Source organism: Psittacula echo (assembly GCF_963264785.1).
Source record: "Psittacula echo genome assembly, chromosome: 3".
Lineage (NCBI taxonomy): Eukaryota > Metazoa > Chordata > Aves > Psittaciformes > Psittacidae > Psittacula > Psittacula echo.
In genome coordinates, this window is record NC_137736.1 from 29405655 (window position 1) to 29419393 (window position 13739).

Sequence of the window (13739 nt, forward strand, 5' to 3'; positions counted from 1 at the left end):
ACTTGTCCTTCCTCCCCTATTATGGTATTTATATCCTTCATGGAGACTGTTCTCCAGTGTATCTAACTGCCCATACCCATTTGTCATAAGCCATCCCATCATGAACGTTTTTATCCTAGTATAACTTTCAAATATCAGGGACATTGCCCTAAACTAGTCTTGTTAAAACAATACCTTTCTCTTGTGTAGCCAGGTTCAAAGGAATGGAGCTCTGAAGCTGCATATAAGAAATTGCAGGTGGAATTGAAGTGGCTGCAATTGGTCTAGGCAGTTTCCCAAGGCTGTTAGCATGGTTTTTTGCAGATCATGGGGACCATCTAAAATGGAGCAAAAACTAAAGAGGTTTGGCTGGCCTGCTGTGCATGGGGTAGTGCTTTCTAAAATCCCTGGACCCATGCCTGTGGCACTCTCATGGGGTCAGGATCAAACCTCCCTATAGCCCTGCTTTTCAAATAAACCTTTTATCAGGGCCTGCCAGGGGGTTGATGTGTCAGTTCGTTGCACCAGCAGCCACAGTCAGTGATCCCTTATGACTTTCTGTCCCTTTCACTTGCCATTGCCCACAGCCTTCTTCCCACTACCATTTTTTATCACTGATTCATTTTTCAGGATTCACTTCCAAACCTTTTGCTTTGCTCTTTATGAAAACAGTAAGCATTGTAGTGGAGAGTGCTAGCCTGCATTCAGACTTCCTCATCCTGTGAGTCCTGTTTTAGTCACAATACTGAAGTGTGAGAACAACTTGAAAACCTGTTTAATTTGTGTTTTCATCCAGTGCCTCCTGGTGAGAAAATCATTATATCTATATCTATATATATATATATACACATACCCGCACGCATGCATGTTGCACCATGGCCACTAACAACCAGATGATTTTCTACATTGCATGCAGAGAGATTCTTACAGAGGATGGTTCATCCCCTGGCTCTGGTGATTGTTTTTGTGACTTAAGACCAAATTAAGCCATACCAAACCCCAGCTCAGTCTTTGAAGATCTGCATCCAAGTGCTAAGCCCCTAAACAATCCAAAGGGCTGCTGGGCCTTATGAAGTCTCAAGACTGCAATCAACAGTCTTGGAGGGGAAAGCAGCTGGAAAATACCTCTGTTGTCGATTGTATGCAAATGTAAAATACTTGACCACTGGCAGGAGATAACAGCCTATGAGCTGTGAAAGAAGGAAGGACTGCAAGGAGCTCTAGGGGTGTGCTGGCTGGCTGGCTGGCTGGCTGCACTGGAACTGACCATGGGGAGGCTGCAGTAGAAGTGCTGGAGTCCTGGCTCACTGATGGATGGTCCAGAACAGGGTTTTATCTGGAATGAGGCACAACTGTTATCCAGACTGCATGCTTTCGTTTATTTATTTATTTATTTTTTTGTGTGTGTGGAAACCGGGTCTCAATATCCTTTGACTGGACGGCTGTAGGTTCTTGGCAGTGAGATGTAAGCCTTCTGCTGCTATTTTGTACTGTCTGACTGCACAGGTCATAGGCTTCAAGCAGTTCTTGGCAGCGGGAGTCTGCCTGCTACTAAATGCATATGTAATACTATGCCTTCTTTGACCATGACCAGCTCAGTTAAAACTCTTCATTTACAAACCGGGGATTGTTTGGGTTTTTGTTTTTGTTTCATTTTGTTTGTTTGGGGGTTTGGTTTTGTTGGGTTTTGTTTGTTTGGGTTCTTGTTTGGGTTTTGTTTGTTTGTTTTGGTGGTTTGTGGGGGTTTTTTGTAAAGTAGAAATACAGTAATTTCAAATATAAACAATTAGCAAATTGGACCCTGCCAAAATAAATGTTACCCTGCATTTGTGAATTTACCACTACTTAAAGAGAGAAAACAAGATATATGATGGGTAGGTTGTTTCATGTGCTTCTCTAAAATATACTCAAGTACTATGAAGAGAGAGGTTTTTTTAAGTGCCTGTGTTGCATATAACTGAGATCTGGGCACGAGGTACTGTGGGAGACCTGGCTTCTTTTTGTAGCTGCCCTTACAGCATCCTTGTGTTGCTGCTTGGCCACGGCACCCCTTCTGTAAGATGTGGGTGATGGTGCCTCTCAGAAGTCACTACTCACTTTGAGTGAGTGGTGGATTGGGGTTTATGAGGCAAATAAAAGACTTGAAGTAGTCCGGTGCGAAACAAGAGGATATGGAACATCAGTGCATATCAGTTTGTATTTGACTTTGCTTAATATCTAATGAGTTATGTTTACATTTCATTGGGTAGAGAAAAACAGCTTCTGAACCCATTAACTGAAATGAAGTCTATCAAAATGGCAATATACTGTTAAGGTGAAATTTTCAGCTAATTGCATAGCCTCCTACAAAACATATGTAGGTTGTTTTAACTTAAGCACACACACAAAAATCTCACTGTGTGCATGTGAAGTTAGTGCTCATTCACACAGGGTGCTCATCAGTGAAGTCTGCAATTGGAAGCCTTGTGGTTTTCTGCAGAAAATCATAGACCATTTGGTCTCAGCATAAATTCCTTCTAGTGTGTCATGTAGCACACCTAGGTGTCCTGTTGCTGTGGCTGAGGAGGGAATTCAGCTTGTGTACTTTGCTGAGACAACCACAAGGTTCTAGTTAGGAGGGTAGTTTGTTGGTTGCTGAAGCTCCCAAAATAGTTGAAAAGCAGTCTTGAAATTCTGTGAATGTAGCGTGGTTCTTAGATACTTAGTGAAGGTACTACAGGCAGCCATCCCAGGCCTGAGCAGTAGCACAGTAAGGTCTCAAGCATGATAATGCCTGCAGGGTGCCAGAAGCTCTGGAGCATGTCCTTCAGCTGTGCTTGCTGTTCACAGGGATGGCGAGCTTCAATTTCAAGGGCACTCTCAAAGCTCTTGTCAAAAAGCAGTAGAAACTTATGCAAAAGCATTTCCCAAAGCCACAGTAGCACCCAGAAGATTGGACCCCACAGAAGACCACAGGAACTAGATAACAACATAATATCCAGTATCTGTGCCTAGGTCTGTGTATGGGGAGGCAAGACGGGCATCCAGGGGAGGGACGTTGTCAGATGTTCCAGTGCCACCCACCTGCTAATATCACCCACAGCTTAATGTGCAAGTGAGAGAGTAGCTGCAGAGTCCTTCCATTGCCCTCCTAGAATCATAGAATCCTTTAGATTGGAAAAGGCCTTTAAGATCATCTGGTCCTACTGAAAACCTAGCACTGCCAAGTCCATCACTAAGCTATGTCCCCAAGCACCTCATCTACCTCCAGGGATGGTGACTCAACTACTTCCCTAAGCAGCCTGTTCCAGTGCTTGACAATCCTTTTGGTGAATATATTTTTCCTAATACCCAGTCTAAACCTTCCCTGGCACAACTTCAGGCCATTTGCTCTTGTCCTACTGCTTGTTACCCAGGAGGAGAGACTGACCCCTGTCTCTCTCCACCCTCCTTTCAAGAAGTTGTAGAGAGTGATAAGGTCTCCCCTGACCCTTGTTTTCTGCAGACTAAACAACCCCAGTTCCCTCAGCTGCTCCTCATCACACTTGTGCTCCAGACCCTTCATCAGCTTTCTTGCCCTTCTCTGGACCTGCTCCAGCACCTCAATATCTCTCTTGTAGTGAGGGTCCCAGAACTGAACACAGAATTTAAGGTGTGGCCTCACCAGTGCTGAGTACAGGGGTACAATCACTGCTTTAGTTCTGCTGGTCACTGTATTGCTGATACAGGCCAGGGTGCCGCTGGCCACCTTGGCTGCCTGAGCACAAGCTGGCTCGTATTCAGCTCCATCAGTCAGCACCCCCAGGGCCTTTTCCACCGAGCAGCTTTCCAGCCATTCTTCCCCAAGCCTGGAGCATTGCATGGGGTTGTTGTGGCCCAAGTGCAGGACCCAGCACTTTGTCTTGTTGAACCTCATACCATTGGCCTTGGCTCATCGATCCAGCCTGTCTAGATCCCTCTGTAGAGCCTTCTTATCCTTTGACAGATCAACACTCCCACCCAGCTTGGTGGTGTCTGCAAACTTCCTGAGGGTGCATTTGATCCCCTTGTCAGATTGAAAAACGTATTAAGCAGAACTGGCCTCAGTACTAAGCCCTGGGAAACACAGCTTGTGACTGGCCAGAAGTCTCCATTTGTGACTCCTGACTGGGTGCAGCCTGACTTGTCCCTTGGTTGTGGTTGTGCATAGTGTTTAGACCCAAAACTTCCTACATCCTAGGGAAGCAGCGAGGTCATTTTTTTTTTTTAGGATTTTAGTTTTTAATTTCCTGCTAAAAAGAGCAGTGTTTCTCTGTGTTATCCTGTTCCTCTGCAGACTCATTATGTATTTGTACTCTCTTGCCTTCTGAGAGCTTGCAGTGGCTCTCTACTCTGGCAATATCTAGGTTTCTGCGCTTGCTCTGCTGTTGCTATGCGACCAGCTACCAACAGCAATCTGCCTGACCCTTTCTTTGGATGATATTAATATGCAGGAGAAATCAGTGCCAGCTGTAGTTGATGTGACCACTCACAACCAACCTTCTTCTTGCCTACCTCTTGCCTCTGATACTGCTTGAAGTGAGTTATTGAATGTTGCTTGGTATTGGGTAGCATGTAAGAAGTGACCATGGACAGAAACAGAATGTAAGTACCATGAGGTCATCTTCACTTGCTGAAACTATAAAAACTCTGAAGGACAGAAAATAAGAGCATGAACAGAGATTTGTGTGATGAGCCCTCATACACAACCAAAAGTTAGAAGGTCACATTAAAAAATAATATCTTTGGAACAGTAGATGGGCAGTTCAAACACTTGTGAAATCTAAGTGTGTTTTTATAAGGAAACCTTCCTGGGTAAAGGTCTCTCTGGCCATCCTTTGAGGGGTAGCACAGTCCTTGGGGTGGATTTTCAGAAGCAGAAGTAGTACTTCTGCCTCTGAAGGTAGTTGATTTCTGTTGACACTCAATAGCAATTTAGTACCTGATGGCTGTACCTGCCTTTGAGAAGTTTCTTCCATAGCAGAGGCCTGAGGTTTTTTTGTTTCTTTGTTGTTTGTTTGTGTTTGTTTTTTTTAATTCCAAACCAGAACAGCTGGAAAGCACTGGTTGGCATTGTAGTGACAAGCACTGATGAGTGTCCCATGAGACAGCTGCCTTCCCTTCCCAGCACTTGCCACACATGTCCTTGAGCAAAGCATTTTGTCTGGAATTTCCAAGTTGGCTGTGGCTTGTGGCAACTTTTTTTTCAGGCCGTATTCAATATCCTTTATACTTCTAGAAGTGCCATTTGTACTCTGGAGTAGAGAATCATAGAATAGTTAGAGTTGGAAAGGACCTTAAGATCATTTAGTTCCAACCCCCCTGCCATGGGCACGGACACCTCACACTAAACCATGCCACCCAAGGCCTCATCCAACCTGGCCTTGAACACCGCCAGGGATGGAGCATTCACAACTTCCCTGGGCAACCCATTCCAGTGCCTCACCAGCCTCTCAGTAAAGAATTTCTTCCTTATATCCAATCTAAACTTCCCCTGTTTAAGTTTGAACCCGTTACCCCTTGTCCTGTCACTACAGTCCATGATGAAGAGTCCATCCCCAGCATCCTTGGAGGCACCCTTCAGATACTGGAAGGCTGCTATGAGGTCTCCATGCAGCCTTCTCTTCTCCAGGCCGAACAGCCCCAACTTTCTCAGCCTGTCCTCATACAGGAGGTGCTCCAGTCCCCTGATCATCCTCGTGGCCCTCCTCTGGACTTGTTCCAACAGTTCCATGTCCTTTTTATGTTGAGGACACCAGAACTGTACACAATACTCCAAGTGAGGTCTCACGAGAGCAGAGTAGAGGGGCAGGATCACCTCCTTTGACCTGCTGGTCACGCTCCTTTTGATACAGCCCAGGATATGGTTGGCTTTCTGGGCTGCGAGCGCACACTGCCGGCTCATGCTCATTTTCTCATCAATGATAAGGGCATTTCTATAAGGAACATTCTTAACGTATTAGGTGAAGTGAGTTATTTATTTGGGATCAGTGCACTGTTTTCTGTTGACATACCACGTAAGTGGATATATAAATAGAAGCATAATATGTAAAACATATCATCCTAAAGTTAAACCAGAATAAATTCATAACTTTGCCTTTTAATTTTAATATATTTGCAAAGTCTTTAGTGATAAGTTAGCTGTGGCCACAGTGCCTTCAATAGCATGATCCTTGTCCTGCACACATGTATGCGTGTGTTTAATTTTCCTAATGTTTATAAGCCTGGGGATTTTTGTGTGATGAGAAACATGCATTGCAAAGATGTTTTCAAATGTATTCACTACTCTGTTTTCTCTGTTTTCCAATACTTAAGCTGCATCCACGATTATGAGATGTGCTATAAAAATAGAGGTAAATTTGCAGTGGATTCTAGGAAAAATATCTTGTTGTAAGTATACAGGTATAGTTGGAAACATTCATGTTGAATTCATGTACTTCTAAATAAGATTTTTATTTAGATATATTATTCCAATGTAGTGATTGAGACATACTTCAGAATTAATTACTTCTGACATTTTGGAAAGATTTTTCAAACTGCTCTGTATTTTTTATATTACACTATTTGGAAATCAACCAACTGGAAATGGGATAGATTTGGCATGGACTGTGAAGATATGTGTATTATGCTTTGAATGACCCTGAAGTTTGTTAGCATTTCATTTAAAATACCAAGAAAATGAAGCTCATGTAATTATGAGGGGCTTTTACATATTTTTGTGTTTTGGGGGAACTAGACTTTTATCTGGTCAAAGGATGACCTATTTATGTATGTCATTATTGATTAATAGATTTGGTTAAACCTTGGCTATTGAGAGTCCAAACCCTTACCCTCCTCAAGTAGCAATTCTTATATATAAAAATTACCCTGTTATGTCACTGGGGTTTCTTTTTAAAATAAACTTGTAAGAATGAGCTAATTCTTAATATTTTGCTTTAAGTATATTTATGTATGCCTTTGCTCCACTAAAAAGTACTTATTCTATTTGTTTCAAGATAAAGATCTCTTTTTTTTTCATCTGTCTGATCTCTTTTCCTATATTATTGTATTTTAGGGGACAGACTAAAGGAGTACTTCTAACTGTAAGTGATTCAGAATGTTGCAGTGCGCTTAATAACAAAGTATTTCATTATAATCTTCTTGCTACATAACCTTTCCTGTCTGTCAGTCAGTTGATTGGTTTTCATAACCCACTTTGACTGTCTGGCAAGGTAAAACACTTTGCTATTTATGTGAGTGGCTTGCAGGTTTATTGGTGTCAGAAGCAAGCTGAAGATGAGAACTGTGACCAGACACTCATCACACTTGCTTTTCCTGCTCCATCTCTGGTCCTTCAGGCGTCAGCAAAGCAGCTGGAAGTGCCCTGGGTCCTGCAATTGAACATTCCTGCAAAATCAGGCTTGTTAGCAGTTGCTTGTACCAGAGCAGCAGTTTAAAGCTGTGGTAGTCTCTGTTCTGAAGGGGTTAGGAATTTCATACAATATAATGTGGGTATGGGAAAGGTCTGCCTCAGGAGAATAATATGTGCCTCATGTTGTATGGGGACCATCCATAGTTTTCTCTTTGTGAATATTTTATCTCTTTGCTGCCCACTCAGCTAACACTTCCATGCTCTGATGGTTTGTTTTACAGGAGTCAGTGCATCTAAGGATTTGTGAAATTTCAATTACTTGACTGAGAGGGTGCGCAGCTGATTTGGCAAGCCCCTCCCAATGCCATACAAAATAGATGTAAGTAAAAAGAAGGCGGCATAAGATCATCAGAGGTTAGATCTCTTATTTTCCATAAATGAGGTAGATCTCCCTAATTGAAAGGCAGATTAAGCTATTGAGCCATTGCCACTTTTCTAATATTTTGTGCCAAGTTCCACACACACTCAAGAGCTCAGCACCTTTGTAATGAGGAAACCAAGAATTTCTGCACTTTGACTGTGTGCCTAATCACTAGGTTTTTAAATATATCCCTGGATTCATCAGATAAACATAACTTTGTCCCATTTGTCCTTCACCTTGCCATATTTTGCAGCTTCATCTCATCTTCATTCTAAGTCTGCTTCTCTCTCCCTTTGCATTTCTAATGACAAGCTTGTGACTAGTCCTTCAATCATCTTCCATGATAAGTGAAGCTGGGTTATCAGGAGATAAAATATTTTATTTGAAGAATGCATATAGCTGGAAAAAACTCTAGTCAAGCTAGTGAAAGCTGAGCAAACTGTATCAGTTGATTGAATAAAAAATAATGTCTTTCCCTATAAAGAATACTTTGCTTCACCTTTCCACTCCCCCTGTCCAACACTGTAACCTCCAATTCCAATGACAAAACTTTGTCTCAGTTCTCCAGAGTATATGGTTCATTACAAAAGAATAATTTTAGTTTATGGTTTGTAATGCCAGATGAGCTACCACAATGCTCTACTCCACCTTCCTGTTCGACACACAGCATCAGGCTTCTTCCTGTTTGAAGTACAGTGTCTTTTAGAAAAACATCTGATTTTGATTTACAGAATTCCAAAGAAGGAGACTTTGCCATAATGCCTCGCTGGGTTGCTGGGTTAATTACCCTCACTGTTAAAAATATGTGTCTTATTTTATAGCTTGAATTTGTCTAGATTCAGCTCCCAACCACTGGATCTCATTATAACTTTGTCTGTGACCCTGTGTTCATACTTAGACATACAGACTATGAGCAATCACCCCCTCCCTTTGCTAGGCTTAAAAGGACCAAATTCTTCCACTGTTAAGTGTATTACTTCCGTCTTTTTTCACTCTTATAGCTCTTTTCTGAACTTTCTTCAGTTTACCAACTTATTCCTTGAATTATGGAGAACAGAACCGCATGCAGTTTCCCAGATGGGGTTACAGGAGTGCAGAATACTCTAATCATTTAGCAGGTTTTTAATTTACTCCTTGTTTTTTCTTTGTGTATGCATTATGTGCCATGTTTTAAATGGACTAAGATCTTATTTTTGATAGGCAGAAATACCCATCCAGTGCCTGAGTCATATTATCTCTTTTGGACATTTAAGAGCAGTCAGGGAATAGCAGGGTCTACAAGTGATATGAAAGCCAAAGTTTTCATGAGTAATTCCTCTTCCCTGCCAGATACTTCAAGATACTTAGTGTTCATCAGCCAGACGGATAAATCAGTGCTGATTCAAGGGAGAAAGCATGTGTTTGCAATACAAACAGGTGCAGAATTTAATAACCTACTGGGTTTTGTAATAATTGACCTGTTATCCTGACATACTCAAACACAGCTTTCAGTGATTTTACAATCACGTAAATACACAAACCCAGAACTATTTTTGTTTCCTGTGTGGGTTGGTTTTGTTTCTTTTTTTTTCATTGTTTCTCTAGAAAGCTTACCAGTAACAAAAAATGTAAAAGCTTTATTTGGACCCAGCAGGAACTGGCTTCCAGTTTTCCACTGAAGATTTTAGAAGGATGTGCTGACTGGAATCTCTCTGCAGAAAATTTATAAGCAGCACTTTTTACACCCAAAATAGATTTGGTCATTCCATACATATTTAGGGCTTACCTTGTCAAACTTTCTCAATAGGACTAGTCTGATTTTGTTAAACAGGAATGTTCATTTGGACATGGATTACTTATGTAAAGAAATGTTTGAGAAATCACATACGCTCAGAGATAGACTAAATGATCTGCACAACACTAACCTAAAAACAACCCAAAACATGAACCAGAAGGGAAAGACAAAAACAGCTAAGATTTATTTGCAAGCCAACTTCATGATGTTTGGAGGTGGGATTAATGACTTTTAGATGCATAGACTAGCATTACTTGAGGGCCTCCTTAGCGCTCTGCAGATGGGCTGGCTGAGGAGTCGGATGGGAGTGCAAAAGTCAATCTTCCTGGCAGTGCTGAGAGGTGGGTTTTAGTCTGCAGCTTCAGGATCTTCATGTGGAGACAAAGCTGGAGCCAAAGAAACCACCCTCTCCAAAACTGTTAACCTCAGTACACTTGATGCTCAGGAGTTTTGTCTTGAGGTACAAGACAAAAGGTTGAGGTCTTTTTGTACACTTGAGGTTCGGAAGGTCAGGATTGCAGCAGGGGTGCCCACCCTGTCTGGTGGTGGAGCCAGCTGCCTGTTGTTGAAGGGTTTGAAAAGATGTATCTGGTGGTGGTGCCAGATTCAGGGCATTTTGGGCACTTTATCTAGACCCTGTAGCTGCAGCAGGGAAGCATTGTGCAGTGCTGGCTGCTGAGCATTGTGTCCTGCTGAACCGGCTGCAGTTAGGGCTTCCAGGCAGGCCACTTTTGAAGAAACTGCTCATTTCTGCTGAGCTTGGTAGCTTGCCAGCCACTTTAACAGTCTGTGCAACTTTCCTTCTGCTAACACCGCCCAACTCCTATCCTCTCTCTCCTTAAGTGAAGCAAATCTTCCCCAGCATCACTGGGACCAGAGCCTGAGTGGCCACAGCAGCAGACAAAGTGGGGGCTGGGGGCAAGAAACCCATCTCTGTACTGAGGACACTGGCAAGGGAATGGGGAAACAAAATCCTGTGGAAAAGATTATTTCAGCAGCACATATTTTTGTTTAGGGAGGGAAGTTGGAGACATGGGCAAATGATCTAAACCATCAGTAGTTCCAGAGCTCCTACTGTTTTGTGGTTTTTGTCTAAACCAACATCATAGGGGATTTGAGCTTGTTGATAATACTTCCAAGACTGAAAAATAAGCAAGAAATAAAAAAGAACCTGGAGAAAAACAGAAAATAAATGGGAGCAAACATCCCTTTGAGTATGCAGTGAGCATTGTTCAGATAAGCTGCTTTTGGCCAAGGTGCCTGGGAGGGAGCTGGGGGCAACTTCTGGAGGAGGTGCTGCTTGCTGCCACAGCATGGCCGTCTCAGATGCCCAAGCCAGAAGCCAGGATTTTGAGGGTGATGTGTAGCTGTGCAGAAGGGGAGCCGTGCAACATTTGAGAGATTCAATTGTGGACTAAAACACAGGTGGAATGGAAACAAGCTTTGGAAGGAAGGCCTTGCACAGTGCATCCCCAAGCTTAGGGGTGTTGGAAGGAAAACCAAACCAAGTATGGTTCACCACAAAAAAACAAACAAAAAAATCCTACTGCAGGAAACTTTCAGGTAGTTTATGAAATAATTACACAAGTATATGGTGCATGAGCTGCGCTATTGGCAGAGAGGTTCCTACAAAGTACACAGTCCTTTTTTCTAGGCATTGGTTCCTGCATGGATTCTGATGCTGTGAATCCAAGACCACTGGTTTGGACTAATGAAACAGCGTAGCTTGGACTGAGGCTGCCCGAGGAATTTCCTTTTCTTCTCTAAGCGTTATCTTGACGGCTGAGACCAGCCAGAGAGCTTTTGCTGACACACCCTGTAACTGAACATCTGGAGAGTGTAAGCTCTGCTTTCTTTGTGAAACATCCTCAGCTCAGGAATTTACTTCTCCCAGTGGCCTAGCAGAGCCGACGTCCACTGACCTTCAGGGCACAATGTAAGGCCCATCTGTTTTCTTAAATCTTCGCCTGAGGGTCTGGCAGGAAGGCTCATGGTTAACTTGTCCTGAGGGAGTCTGTGCGAGATGAACAGTGGCCAGCCTGGTATGTATCTGGGTTTTTAAACAACGTATATGCGTCCAGACTTGTACAGGGAAATGAAACAAAATCATTTTACCTTACAGGCATTTTACAATAAATAAATTTATTGAAATAAATAAACCCCTCAGATTTTGGTTACTGTGCTATGAGGGTTCTTCGTGCTGGAGTGAGAAAGTGATCTCTCCCAGACCAGCCATTCTTAATCCTGCAAAGAAAGAGTGTCACAACCACCTCCATGACAACAGACTGGTACATGTTATATGCTCGGGATGAAACTAAGACTGAATCATTAAAATAGAAGCCCATGTGAGAGAAACACCTTATTAACACTAAAAGAATTTCAAGGTAATAAAGAACCACATTTTTTCTCTTTAAGTTCAGTTCAGTTAGTCCTTCTTTTAGGCATGCAAAGAAAAAAAGCACAAGCCTGGCATCAAGCTGATATGCATGTTGATTGAAATACCTGTAGACTAAATGGAAAGTGGGAAACATACTAATTAACTCAGAGGCTTTTGATGTAGATACAAAGTATGGTGGGAACAGGGAAATGACAAAAACTTGTAGAAAGTACCCTAGATCACAAAGGGATCATACTATGTTCCAACTGAAAAACTCTGACTCTGCATAATCATCTGTTTCCACTTGAAATTAGATGTGTTCCTCTAAGTCATCCCTCCATTCACCTATGCTCAGCATGGCCGCCTGCTTCTTGTGCAGCAGCATCACATCCTTCCTGATGTTGTTTCTGCTTCCACCATGCATCCTCCACACCTGCTTCAGCCTTTCAATGTTTGCAAAGCTCTGGAATCAAGGATCAAAAGCCAGATCTTGTAACTTTTTACTGGCATGAGCTGTCCTATTAAAACATGAATCTCATAAAGAAAGAAACTGGGAATTGGTCCCATACTTACTTTCATGTTGGCAGGAGACTGCGCACCCCTTTCTTTTTGTGAGAATAGTCCCATCTAGATTTTTATGCTAACTGTGAATTGTTAGAGATTTCAGATACTGAGTCCCATTTAGGTAAGTTTACACAAACAGGATTCATAACTTAGAATTAAATTAATATATCATTAAGTATATATCACTTTAGAAATGTTTCAGGACTATGCCAGGAACTGAATGTATGCCAAAGTATTCACTTGTAAAAAACTGTGCACTGCATAATTCGATTTCCCAACTATGAATTTTTGATGTGGTTTCAATAGTTAGGAAAGTTGCCTACAGAGACGTGACTGCAGCAAGTTAACCATGATTTGCAAATGAGATTTGCAATAAACATGCAGCAAGTCTAACCATATAAAAAGGAATAATTGCAAAATTAATGTTTTCAGTTGCAAAGCACCAAGATGAATTTTCATAGCTTAGTACAGGACTGCATTTATTTCAGTATTTTTAATCTGATTAAATGAATAAGGATTCCCAAATTCTAATTAACACTAAATATACTAACAAGATTTGTATTTGTAGCAGTTTTATGATGGAATTTGTGTGCAACAGTCATAATGATGGCTGGCTGAACTTTTTCATTGGTTTTCCTTGCCACACTATGCAATCAGGAAGATGTATCATTCTTTTTATAATGTGAACTGTTCCCCACGTTAACAGGTGACATATCTAGTATATTATGAGCCTATGGGAACCTGTTTACTGACAGTATGGAGAGGAGTTGTGTCTGCATCTATTGAGAACTCAGGAGGCCTGTCCAGAGCTGGGATGTACTGTACATAACATCTTGGTAACTTAAGCTAAAGCCAGTCTGAGTTCAACCAAAAGTGGATATTCAACACCTGGATGCTCTGACTGTGCCCCATGTGACTGTTCCTGCTGTATAACTCTGTGCAGCAGTCTTTACATCCCTTAAAGGAAGGAGCACGAGTTGTCAGCTAGGAGCTGGAAGGAACACAACTGACTTAGTCTCCGTGCACATCTGGCTGATAAGGGCAGACACCTCCACAGAGGAAAAGCCTGCAGCAGGGCTAAAGCAGAGCTGGCAAAGACAGTGAGCAGTTTGACCTGAGCACTTCAGATCCTGTCCCTAAGTAGTCACCCTCCCATAGCCCATATATATATAGAGTATACATCCGCAATAGTTTTGTGGTAATGTGTACTTTTACCACTGTAAAACTCCACTTTCCAACAATTCATTCAGTCATCAAAAATTCTTTCAGGCTTAAA